Below are 13,449 nucleotides of genomic sequence, written 5' to 3' on the forward strand. Positions count from 1 at the left end.
TAATCTCTGCACTTGCTGTTTTGGGGAGTAGCAAAAAGGTCGCAGCAAGGCTGACCCCACTTGAGAAAAATTTTCTCGCAATAGAATCTTTCAGAGACCACTGTGAGGCATGAGGATAGCCCTGCTCAACTTGTCCGCGATTTGATTGGACTTCCCGGGGATGTGCATTGCTATCAGAAAATGCTGAGAAGAAATCACCCATTGCCACAGTCTGGTGCTTCGACATAGGGGATAGGACCTGGTTCCGCCTTGTTTGTTGATATACCACACACAGACATATTGTCCGCCTGGATTGCTATCGCTCCCAGGGAAGAGAGTCTTGAAGGGCTTGCAACGCTAAAAGCACTGCTCTCATCTCTAGAACATTTATATGCAAGTGGCATTAGCCTGGTCGCCATATGCCCTGGACAGTTCTGCCCTGATAATGCCCCCACCCGATCAGGGAGGCGTCCGTTGTCAGAGTAGCAACCGGAGGGGAAGGAACAAAGGATCTTCCCAAGAAGAGCTGAGGGGAAGACATCCACCACAGAAGATGATTCTTGCATGTTTGCGTAATCATAATGGTGTGGGACATCGGAAGTTGCTGGTATGACCATTGTGTGAAGAGCATCCATTGAAGGATTCTCATGTGGAATCTGGCTAATGGAAGCAGAGGTATGGCAGTCGCCATAATCCCCAATACTTTCAGAACTAACCTGGCTTTGACTCTGTTGCTGCTGAAGAGAAGGTTTAGACTAGTTTGCGATGTCTGTTATTCTCTGCTCTGTTAGTCTCGCAGACATGTTGACTGTGTCTAGATTTGCGCCTATGAAGGTAATAGCATGACAAGGCGACAAAACAGACTTTTCGCAATTTATTGAGATGCCTAACTTTTGACAAATGCGAAAGGTGTAGTCTCTGGCCATTAGAAGAAGATGCTTGGTGGGAGCTGTGAGGAGCCAGTCGTCCAAATATGGAAACACCTGGAATCCTTGACGTCTCAGGTGAGAAGCTACCACTGCCATGCATTTGCTAAACACCGGGGCAGTGGTGAGTCCAAAGGGCAGGGCTCTGAATTGAAAATGACTGGTTCCCAGCCTGAAGCGGAGAAATCTTCTGGAGCCGCCTGTTCATTTTTATATGATAGTACGCATCCTGAAGGTCTATAGAGCACATCCAGTTTTCCTTTCCCAATAGGGGAAGGATGGACTGTAGCGTGACCATCCGAAATCTTGTTTTCTTGACAGACTTGTTCAAGATACTGAGATCCAAAATTGGTCTCCAGTCCCCTGTTTTCTTTGGAACTAAAAAGAACCTGGAGTAGATTCCGGATCCTTGCTGGTCTGCTGGAACTGGCTGAATTGCTCTTTTTGCAAGCAGCTTTGAAATTTCCAGAGCTGCAAGATCCCTTTGAGCGGGTGGAACATCTGGAAGGGAGTTCTTTGATTGGTTTGGAATGCGAACGAAGGGAATGGAATAGCCTTCGAAATGATGGACTGTACCCACTTGTCTTGAGTTAGGATAGCCAGGCTTCTGGGTACAGTGACAATCTTCCCCGACTGCCTCGAAGGTGACAGTCGGGCAACACCTCAGGGATGCTGAAAGGGCTTATCGGAAAAGGTTTCTCGATTGCCCTGGTTCTGCGGACCCTCTCTGCCTCTGGGGCGACGTCTACCATTATTGTTCCCTCCTCTGCCTCTGGGAGGGAACCGACTCTGTCGTCCAGGCAAATTCCCTTGAGATTGTTTGCAGAACCACATTTTTCCACTTTCTGGCCTTTGGGGTAAGGTCTAGAACGAGTAGAGAAAAGGGCTCCAACGGGAGACAAAGTCTTGCAATCCGTCTCCCACGTAGTCAAGGTTTCTTTCACCTGAGGAGCAAAGAGAGATGATCCATCAATGGGGAGTTAGTGAAAGACGTTTAAAGGGGTCCGAAATTGCATAGTCAGCATCCAGGCATGCCGTAAGGCGACACCTGTCCCGCGGCACTACTCACTCCATCAGCCGCATATGAAAGGAGGCGCATGGAGGAGTTAGCTATAGAATTCAGGGTAGTCAGCTGGGCGTTCATCTTGTCCAGAAAACCTGCAGCTGTAGGATCCTTCAACATGTCACTCGCTTCCTTGATCAAGTCTCTCTGGAGACGAGTGAAATGTATAGGTAGTTCAGAGAACGCATAGCAAAGGTCGCTGACGAAAACATCCGCTTCCCGTACCTGTCCATAGACCTAGATTCCTTGTTAGGGAGATGGACAGGCACTGAAGGATCAGCTAGTTCCTTCTTGGTGGCAGCAGCTACCACCATAGCATCCACCGTAACTCCTTTGGTCAGAAATTGTTTATCAGTTGGTGCTGTTATAAACTTAGAAGGTCTCCTGGGGTAGGGTCCACTGAGTCAGGAGCCGTCCATGCTTTTGCTACCACCTGCATGAGGGGGTCAAAGGGGAGACACCCAGTAGGTGGAAGGGCGAGCCAAACGCCTCAAGATACACAGATTCATCCTCCAAAGGGTTAAGGGCTGGCCAATTTCCCTCTGCTTGAGGATCTCTAGAATGTCTGCAAAGGAGACATCTTCAGAAGGGGAACGGGGAACCCTCGGAATCCTCTAAATCTGTGTCAGAGGTGACAGACTCAGGTGAGTCTATGTGTTTCCTCTTACACTTCTCTCTTCCTAGGGGCTCCTGCCAAATCAGGAGAGGCCTCGGAAGAGGATGAAACTCCCCACAGGGGATTCTTGAAGAGTTGGCTCTCTGCGGTCAGGGGATGAGGGAGAGAGTAGACTTAACCTGAGGCACCGAAGAGGAGGCGGATGAGCCGACTGTGGAGTTGAACCAGGTTCCAACACACTCATGACCCTCGAATGCACCCCTGTCAGGCAGAGCCAAAGGTCCCCGCCCGAGAAGCTGAGAACCTCCCTCGGCACCGACAGAGATGGCTCGAGGCCGATGTCAGAGCCGAACTCACCAGCGAAGGGCACCGAGAGGGAGAGCGGGTCGGACAAGGGTCCGATGCCACTCACCCTCGAGCCGACGAGGGAAGTCCGGCGCCGAGATTCTTCAAAGGTAAAGGCATTTTCATTCATTTCTTTTCTTTAGTATCCCTCCTGCTAGCTGGATCTTTTCATGTCCCATTCAACCCTGCTCTTGCAGGAGGTATGGAGTGTGGTTACTTACTTAGATGATGTTGCAGCTTATTTTAGAGAAATTTACTACTTTTGCATCTATCCGAATGGACATCACTCCTTAGAGAGTTCCCCCTTTGAGGTTCCTGCAGAGTACTTAGTTTTCCCAATTTTTTTACCTCCCCACAGCTGACCATCAGATGCCACCAGCTCCTCGCCTGTCTTCATTCACTGGGTCTACCCATCACATTCAGGACCAGTGAGGAGATGGAGTACACTGGTCCAAAGTGCTGCTGCAGAGTGTGCCATAACCCCCCCCCCCCACCTCAGCAACATTGCAAGCACTATATTTTTTGCCTACGGGAAGTGCATGGGCACTTCTGTGCATCTGCAACCACCTGAAAAAGTGGTATATCACTTGCAGCATGGAACTCACCAGGTTTTTATGCTTTTGTTGCAATGTGCCTAGGCTTCCTCCCTTATTCCAGGAGGAGTGGGCTGGCATCAGTCACTCGCTCCCATCATCCCCACCCAGTCACTCCAACATCCATGCATCTGATCAAATACAGGTTGTCTGGATCTCAGTAAGTAGCCTTCCCGACTGTTTGTCTGTTGTGGATGAAGTCTGCTGGAAGTGAAACCCCTTGTGAGATGACCGGTAGTGGGTAATTTTCCAACATGGGCTCAACCCTCAGAGTTGTAGTTTCATAAGGCTGATACATTTTCCAGAGGTATCAGCTCTGGCTTCTGCTCAGCTGTTGCCTTTTTAAGAGCACAGCTTTGCATTCACCTTGTCAGTTGTCCAGGCTGTTGAGATGGTGCAGAATTTCTTGGTTTGGCAACAGTATATTCACATTCTTCAAGGTGTTGTGGTATGCATGTCTGGATATGGGTACTGCTATGAATGTTAAGAGGTGTTTGGCAGCAGACTCTCCATACATGTTGGACTGCCCTGATGTTCATCCCTTGTCACATGTTCCCAGATTGGTGGGTCATTTTCTGCCATACCCTGGATAGGCTTTTCCTTTCTATGCCTTTCACATTCCTGCCAATAGATGGTCATTGAGGGTGGGTTGAGGCTTACTTACCTAAGCCTCTCTTCAGTTCTGGGTCAATAGCTCCTGCCACAGGAGATCTACTTTGACCAACTGGAAAGAAAGTTAGGCTCCTGACCCTTATGGCCACAGATTTCACTTCTTTTGGGCACTCCCCTATTTGGCCACAGCATGCTGTCTGCAGTGTGGTACCTTAAGAAGCAAACAGGGCATAAGGCTGTACCTCTGTTTCATGAGTACTTCATCTACTGCCCTGTCATGTTCTTGACCTTTACTTTCTCTACAGTTCTGACTTCTGTTGGCGGAATGTACTGGAGGCCATTAGGAGTCACTGTTCCTGCTTTCTCCTGGATTTTTCATTTCAAAAACTCAGTTTGGATTGCATCACCAGGAATGGAGCAATATGGAAAATGTCCTTTCTACTACCACAATAGAGATAATAATCCTTTCTTTTTTCTTGTTGGTCAGTAAATAAAGAAGGAGAAAACTTTAAATGGTCAAATTTCATGTCTTTGCATGTTCTTGCCTACTTTTGTCATAGAGTTCAAGGATGAAGATTAAAGTAATTCTCAGTGCCTCACTGTGGCCAAGTAGTGCATAGATGTGGACTTCTAATCCTACGGTAGTACAGGGTGTCCTTACTAGTTTTGGCCAGGGATGTCAGCCATTGTTCGGATAACAACTGGCTCCTTCTCCAGGCCTGGCAGAGAACTTATTTCTGTTGACTTAGGCCTCTGTCTTAGGTTATATTGGGAATTTGGTCTGCTTAAGCTTCAAGGTAATAACAATTTTCAGTTTGTATGTAGCCTTCCCGACTGTTTGTCTGTTGTGGATGAAGTCTGCTGGAAGTGAAACCCCTTGTGAGATGACCGGTAGTGGGTAATTTTCCAACATGGGCTCAACCCTCAGAGTTGTAGTTTCATAAGGCTGATACATTTTCCAGAGGTATCAGCTCTGGCTTCTGCACAGCTGTTGCCTTTTTAAGAGCACAGCTTTGCATTCACCTTGTCAGTTGTCCAGGCTGTTGAGATGGTGCAGAATTTCTTGGTTTGGCAACAGTATATTCACATTCTTCAAGGTGTTGTGGTATGCATGTCTGGATATGGGTACTGCTATGAATGTTGAGAGGTGTGTGGCAGCAAACTCTCCATACATGTTGGACTGCCCTGATGTTCATCCCTTGTCACATGTTCCCAGATTGGTGGGTCATTTTCTGCCATACCCTGGATAGGCTTTTCCTTTCTATGCCTTTCACATTCCTGCCAATAGATGGTCATTGAGGGTGGGTTGAGGCTTACTTATCTAAGCCTCTCTTCAGTTCTGGGTCAATAGCTCCTGCCACAGGAGATCTACTTTGACCAACTGGAAAGAAAGTTAGGCTCCTGACCCTTATGGCCACAGATTTCACTTCTTTTGGGCACTCCCCTATTTGGCCACAGCATGCTGTCTGCAGTGTGGTACCTTAAGAAGCAAACAGGGCATAAGGCTGTACCTCTGTTTCATGAGTACTTCATCTACTGCCCTGCCATGCTCTTGACCTTTACTTTTTCTACAGTTCTGACTTCTGTTGGTGGAATGTACTGGAGGCCATTAGGAGTCACTGTTCCTGCTTTCTCCTGGATTTCTCATTTCAAAAACTCAGTTTGGATTGTATCAACAGGAATGGAGCAATATGGAAAATGTCCTTTCTACTACCACAATAGAGATAATAATCCTTTCTTTTTTCTTGTTGGTCAGTAAATAAAGAAGGATAAAACTTTAAATGGTCAAATTTCATGTCTTTGCATGTTCTTGCCTACTTTTGTCATAGAGTTCAAGGATGAAGATTAAAGTAATTCTCAATGCCTCACTGTGGCCAAGTAGTGCATAGATGTGGACTTCTAATCCTATGGTAGTACAGGGTGTCCTTACTAGTTTTGGCCAGGGATGTCAGCCATTGTTCGGATAACAACTGGCTCCTTCTCCAGCCCTGGCAGAGAACTTATTTCTGTTGACTTAGGCCTCTGTCTTAGGTTATTTTGGGAATTTGGTCTGCTTAAGCTTCAAGGTAATAACAATTTTCAGTTTGTATGTATCAGCATCCTGTACTACATATGCTGACAGTTATAACCATTGTTGATGCTTCAATGTCCTGAGTGCTTGGGCATCTGATTCCACATGGGTTCCTAGACAGTCTTCTGCTTATTGTTCCTAGTAGAGGCAGGAGTGGGTAATATCTCTGGCTGGTCAAGACAGTCCCCTGTCTCCCTTGAAGAATCCACTTTTCTGCGTACTTGGACTATATTTTCAACATAAATGTCTTTCCTCTGGCCTGCATGTCCAACAGAGTTACAGTTTATTTTTGGGTTGGATGCACCACCTCTGCAAACAGATCCCAGAGCTTCAGGCTTACAGGTATTGTATACCATTTGCTGCATTATTGGAGTCAGGTTCCCCCACCTTGAGTCCATTTTACTGAAAAGACACTTTAGGCTTTTTTCACTGAACTTCATCATTCATCTCCCTGTTTCTTTGTATGGGTAAAACTATGGGGAGAGAGAGGGTCCTTCTTGGAGGTGCACTAGCTCATCACATGTCCCTGAAGCAGCTTTACCAGTTAAGTTAGAGAGACTGATTGTTTATTTCCACCACAGAGGAAGGGCTTGCAGTTGCCAGATAGGCACAGATTGGCAGATTAACATTCTTTGGCATTTACAATCATAAGAGTCTGTTCCTCTCCATGATTAGTCACCTTCAGTGTTTAGTCTGTCTGTTGTCCTGGATGCCATTGTTTTTGGTCTGTGGTACTTCCTTTCTCCAAACATTATTGCTGCAACTATATATCTGGGAGTTGAGCCTGTCTTGGCAAGACTGTTCCCCACAGCTCAGCCATTTGAGCTCTTATCAGGTGCAGTCCTGATTTGCTTGGGATTCAACCCAACCACAGAATAATGAGGATCCTAGATGTTAGATGTAACAAAGTAGGTACTTAGTTTATCAGTTTTTAACTGGAGAATCCTCCTTAATGGGTCAGGAATACCTTTATGCTTTCTCCCTGTGGTGGAAAAGCACTGCCAGATACTTTTGTCTTCTGGACTTCCCAAAGTCTGGAAAATATATACTGGTGTGTTTATTAGCTACAGGAATAACAATTATTCATTGTTGTATCTTTAATTTCAGGAAGGTGCTGACTTGGTGGTGGTGAAATGTTAGTAATGGGGGACTTGCATATGTATGCAGCTGACTCATAACATAGCATGTGTCACCTTGAGTGCATGTGTAAAATTTTTTTTCCTGTTTGTTGATTATGAATATCCACTTGGTAAATTATCTGTTTTCAGGGGCAGTCTGGGAGCACTGTGTAGTTATGTGACTTACTCAGAGTCACACAGTTAGATGGATATAGAAGGAGTTGAACCTCTTACATGGACACAGGAAGCAGCTCAATATCAGCTCAGCACTTTAGTCCTCTGCTCTAACAGCCTTTCTAGACTTGCTGCCTATCCCCAGGTGTAGGAACATCTAAGAAAAAGATGCCCATTTCTGACTTATACAAAGGATGAATCCAAATATAGGCCCCATCAAGAAAAGCCCTCTCATAGGCATTGTTCATAAGATAAACATGTATGTTATTTTCTTCATTATAATCTTTCAGAGTTGGACTGGTATACCCAAATACTTGAAATTTTCCAGGTAGGTTATCTGGCTGTTAGGCATGGGATAAATTTCAAAATTCTGCACATCCTCAGACACAATAACAGTAAAATTCTGTAAAACAATGCACTTTCTCGTTTTCTATTACATTAATGTTATATATCATGCCAGAGCTTTAGCTGCTGAGTTTGTGACCTCAAGAACGCACCCATGTGGCACCCCTGCTATATATAAATGATCACAATCACTCAGTGACAGCTTACAAACTAGCAATGAGTTATGTTTCTGCTTGTTGCAACTTAATTCATTGCTAACTTTAAAAGAAAGGACCACTCTAACAGTTCACACACTATCATTATAGTGATCTTTTTTCACTCCCTACAACTTAACACCCATCTTACAGCTCATACCTTGGACTCTGAGTGTAAAATATAAAGATTTTCCTAGTAAGGTCAATCTATATAGATTAGTAATAGCAGGACATCATTCTGGACCATTTTTAGCTTCCCTGCTAGACCCCTGCCTGACCCTAAGTGTGAAGGGCAATAATGCTTTATAAGACTTGGAATCCAGATTTTTGCCTGACATCTTATATATTTACATATCTTCCTTTGTTTCCTTCTCTATGTTTCGCTATTTCTGTGTGTATGTGTCTGTGTGTCTGTCTCTCCCTGTGTTACAGATAAATGTAGTTTTAGACAGCTCTGCACTGCCTGCCTTGTTCTGTGGTATCCCACTGTTCAGAGTAATGTGCTTCCTAAATTTCTTACCTACTGTTTCTTTCCAACAGCCCATTTATTCCTTGAATTTCTATTCACTCTTGCCTGTTAGAGGTTTTAAATTGACTTTTTTGTGATTTGTTTCCATAAGCAAAATTGAACTATTAAATCTGAATGAATTCTTTAGAGGAAAAAAAAAGCTCTTTGCAAAAAAAAAAAAAAAAGTGAAGACCAGAGTAGATTAGACCACCAGTGTTTGCAAATACCTGTTGTTCACTCCAATGGATGAGAAGGGACTTGCAAAGAACTGAAAGCTTGACAGTGATATTGATGCATGCTCGTAAATTGTTTTCTAACAACAAGAAAAATCCCCCATGGATTTTTAAACACCACAGGTCAAGAAAGACATATTTTGTAGAATAAAAAATGAGACATGTTTCTAATACCTTAGCCTTTAAATGTCTATGGAGCTAAAAGGTTTTGCTTTGAATTTTTTTTCCTTTCAGCTGGAATAAACAAGTTGTATTAAATAGAAAGGAAACTTCCTGAAATACTTCTGTCTATGTCGTTTGTAGCCATTTTTTTTTCAATTTTCACTGTCCACTAGAGGTTTGTTCAAACTGTGTGCTGTTGTCTCCTTAACACCGAGATACAGTGACTATGGAGTTAATTGTGTTAAGAATAAGGCCAAAACTCCTTGCTTGAGGGATGTGCATATGTGAGATTTTGTTTCTTGAAAAAAGTGAAGTTTGTAATTATCTTACATGCAGTTTCATTTCAATATAGATTGCATTCGCACAATTAACTAGGGAAGAATCACTCTAGATTTTTGTAATGCTAAACTTGGCTGACAACAAATACAGATTGCATATAATAAAGCACTCGAACATTTAATATATAAGCCACCCCAGTGGCTTATTGATAACATCTTTGTCTTTCAGTTCCACACTATTGGTGGCAGTGCTGACCTCTTTGTGAGGAGTTTGAATGTTTTTCTTGCATGTGGAAAAGTGTGAATGAATGTGTGTGTGTGTGTGTGTGTGTGTGTGTGTGTGTGTGTGTGTGTGTGTGTGTGTGTGTGTGTGTGTGTGTGTGTGTGTATTTTAATCCAGGTATTCTAGATTCCTATTACCTTGCAAAAATATGGTGACTGACTTACTATTTCAGTCAGCAAGGTGGCTTGGTGGAAAAAAATCCTCATCTTATACTTATAGGGTCTAGGGTTCATTCCCTACATCTGACTGCTATCTTTATGGGATTTGCATGTTCTCCCTGTGCATATGTGGATTTTTTCATGACACTTTGGTTTTCTCCCAAAATATGACGAATCGTAATAGTTAGTTTGCTACACTAATTTGTCCATTTATAGACATAAATATCACATTAACTGTGACCTTCTGGGTTGTATTCTGTCTGAAAATGGTCCAAGAAGGACAAGTTCACCTTTTCAGTTAGCACATACATGAATTAAAAATAAAGACATTAAACAAAGATACACTTTATTTCCTATTATTAAAATTTAAGACCAAAGTCATCACTTATAGTGAAAGTATTATTATTTATCCCTTACTGTGAAGGAATTGTTACACTGTTGCACAGTAAGTATCAGATTATGATAGTTATGGCCAGATATCTAACAGACTAAACACAGTATGCATTGGTTGTACTGATTTTGCAGAGGCATCGGTTTTATCTACTACATTTAAAAGGTCAAATGGGAGCAGCAGCAAAGTATATCACCATTCATCCCAAAATGGCATATATATTGGGCAAGGAGTGAAATGTGAATGCATCACTATATGAACTATGGTTTATTTAGAGCTATAATAGAAAAATGTAACAAATGTACAAATGTAACTTAATACCTTAAAATATAATCAAAAATATAATCTTAACATGGAACAAAACAGCAACAGATAATGAGATTTGTGGATCAGCTACAGTGTGGCACACTTACTAAATCAATCAGTAACATCATCTGAAGGCCTCATGTGAAGTACTTCTGTTAAATATTGCAGAGTTCCAAATGGTCTCCCTGCTGAGTGTCTCTACTCAGGTGATCTCACAGATTTTCAAAAGAAGTATATAATAAGAGTATGTGAAGTAAGCAGCACTTGGGTTCCCTTTACAGTGGGAAATGTAAGTATAATGTTAAACATTTCAGATGCAGAGCAGACTATGTTACTGTTGTAATTACCACATAAATATTACATTGCTGCTAACATTAGAATATTATTAAAATTCAGGGCAAATGAATAGTAGTAGTAAGGCTTAAAGTACGTCCTGTAATTATCTTAAGTATTTTGTTATAATAGTCGAGACATGTCTATCCCAAAACCAGCTCACAAATGATGGATAACAGAAATCAATACAAACCTACTATACACATAGAAATAAACATTTTCTACATGAGACAAGCTCCCTGTAACTCCCTCACATTATGTGGGGGGAATTCCCCATGATCCCTTGCTTAGATATGCTAACTCCATTGTTACACAGTGATGGAGAAAGGTAAAATTCCCTAGCCAGTTAAAAATAGACTCTGCAGTGCCTGCCCCTCAGTGATATGACCTATGAACAAAGGTAAATTCAAGCAGATTTAGTCAGGTTGTAGTAACCCAACCAAGTGGCCATCCAGCACTTGTAGTGAAGCCCTTTTAAAATGCTTTATCTGATTAAAGCATAGTAGATATTAGCAACCATCATACTAATGTGCACTTTCAAAGAGCTCAATTCAGCCCTGGTTGTTTGATTCACAAACACATCTACGTAGGTTGGTGTTACAGAATGATCAAGACTATATTTTTATTTATTTACCTACCTACAGACTCTCATCTCATTCCAGTTTGATTGAATTCATCAAGGACAGGTTCTGCTTTCTTAACTTAGTTGAATTCTTCAAAATAAGTTACCAAAGCAATGGATGATGGCAAAACAGTGCACACTGCTTATCTAGACCTTGCTAAGATATTCAACATCATCATACACCCAGATTTTATTTTATTTATTTATTTTTTTAACATTTGTTAACCGGGAAAGTCTGACTTGAAACAAAGCCAATTTTCAGTATAGACCCAGGGAGAAACAGTCCAGATGCATGTCTTTGTAATGTGGGAGAAAACCAGAGGACCCAGAGGAAACCCACACAAATGCAGGGAGGACATGAACACTCTGCATAGAAGGCACTCTAGCTATGAATCGAACCGGAGAACCTCTTGCTGTGTGGTGACAATGCTACCACTGCACCACTTTCCCAGCTAAAAGTCAATCCCTTTGTAACTCATTGATAGCAAATTGTATCACAAAAGCAACCCAATGGGTTAGGGTGGGTGGCTGTACCTCCTCCAAAAGACCTCTTTAGGATTTATGTCTTGGACATCACATCTAATGTTAAGGCCTAATGGCTGACCAAGTTTGTAGATGATTGTAATCTTAGTGCTATCATAAACTCCCCAGAGGACACCAAGATCCTACAAGAGGGCCTATCCCAAACAAATAACTGGTGACAAGACCACAAACTAAAACTAAATGCAAGAAGTGTATAATCGTATCCTTTGGTAAGCATGACTCCCCTTGTAACTATCATATTGACAACAATCCCCTGAAACTGTTCCTGTAGTTAGGGATCCAGCAGCCAATGTCAACAGTGAACTGTCCATTCATCATCATGTATCCACTCTTGAAAGAAAGTTCTTTTCCACTGCACAGCTTATATCTAAATGCATTACATCCATGTCCAGAGATGTAATTATTCCAGTTGTCACCTCACAGTAAGATGCTGTTCAGTTCGATTCTCAGCTAGAGCGTCTTCTGTGTGGAGACATGTGTGAATGGGCATACCTTTGTTGAAGGTTGTGCATCAGAGCTGGCAACTCGGTACATAAAAATCTACTGCCAATCATTAGCGGACTAGAGTTCCGCTGTGGCGACCCCTAACCGGGAAAAGCCGAAAGACACAAACAAACAAACTAAGCACGCATTAGACCAATCATTAATTATAATTCCCCTTTTGGTATGTACCTGTCCAGACATTTGTCAAAGCTGGAATGACCGTAACATTATTCAAATGTAATTTAGATGGATGGGTAACCACAAATTCACCCCTAGTTTACCACTTCTGCCGGTCATGAATAGGGAAAACATGTACATGCCCCAGCATATCCTGTTCAGTCCATCTTTGGATTATTTTTATGCAGAATATAAAGGCTACAATCTACCATGGGAATGTAAGGCTAGGTTCTTAAGATACCCACAGATCAATAGCTAAGCAAGTACCTAAGAACCTAGTAATTCTTTAATTTGTTAATTGTACGTTGTTAGGGATAACCCAAGAGTACTGTCTAATTAAGGGAGTTTATCTCATTTCCCACAGACCCTTCATCACATCTGGCCTGCTACACAGCAAAAGTTTTTAAAATATGTTCCTACATATTGAGAAAAAATAACACGATTCTTTCTTCCAAAATTTTAGAATTTTATTTACTTATTTATTTATTAACCTGGTAAATTAACTTATCCAGGGATCCTTTATCAGATACAGCAAAAGCCACTGGCAAACAAATACCTAGACCATACATTTCAACGTCATGGCAATAAGCCCAAGCACAGTACCTTATCGTGTATTAAAGTTAAAATTCAGTTAACATAAAAGCAAAAGTTAACAAAGTAAGTAGCAATAATAAAGAAGTAAACATCCATATACTCACAAGATAAAACACCTCTCAATCAGTAGTTAAGCAGAAAATAAAATAATTAAGATAAGCAGAGCATCAACTGTGCACATAAAGGTATAACATTTCTATCTAAAATAAACCATATTTAATCTCGGGAGGTATGCTCCATACAAAAAGAAAAAAAAATATATATATATATATATAAAGTCTTTTTTTACTCTGTAGGGGACAATTAGACAGGCAGGAGTACTGAAATAATAATAAGAGCTGT

Source organism: Protopterus annectens, chromosome 6.part0 (genome assembly GCF_019279795.1).
Source record: "Protopterus annectens isolate FY-2018-M chromosome 6.part0, PAN1.0, whole genome shotgun sequence".
Classification (NCBI taxonomy): Eukaryota; Metazoa; Chordata; order Ceratodontiformes; family Protopteridae; genus Protopterus; species Protopterus annectens.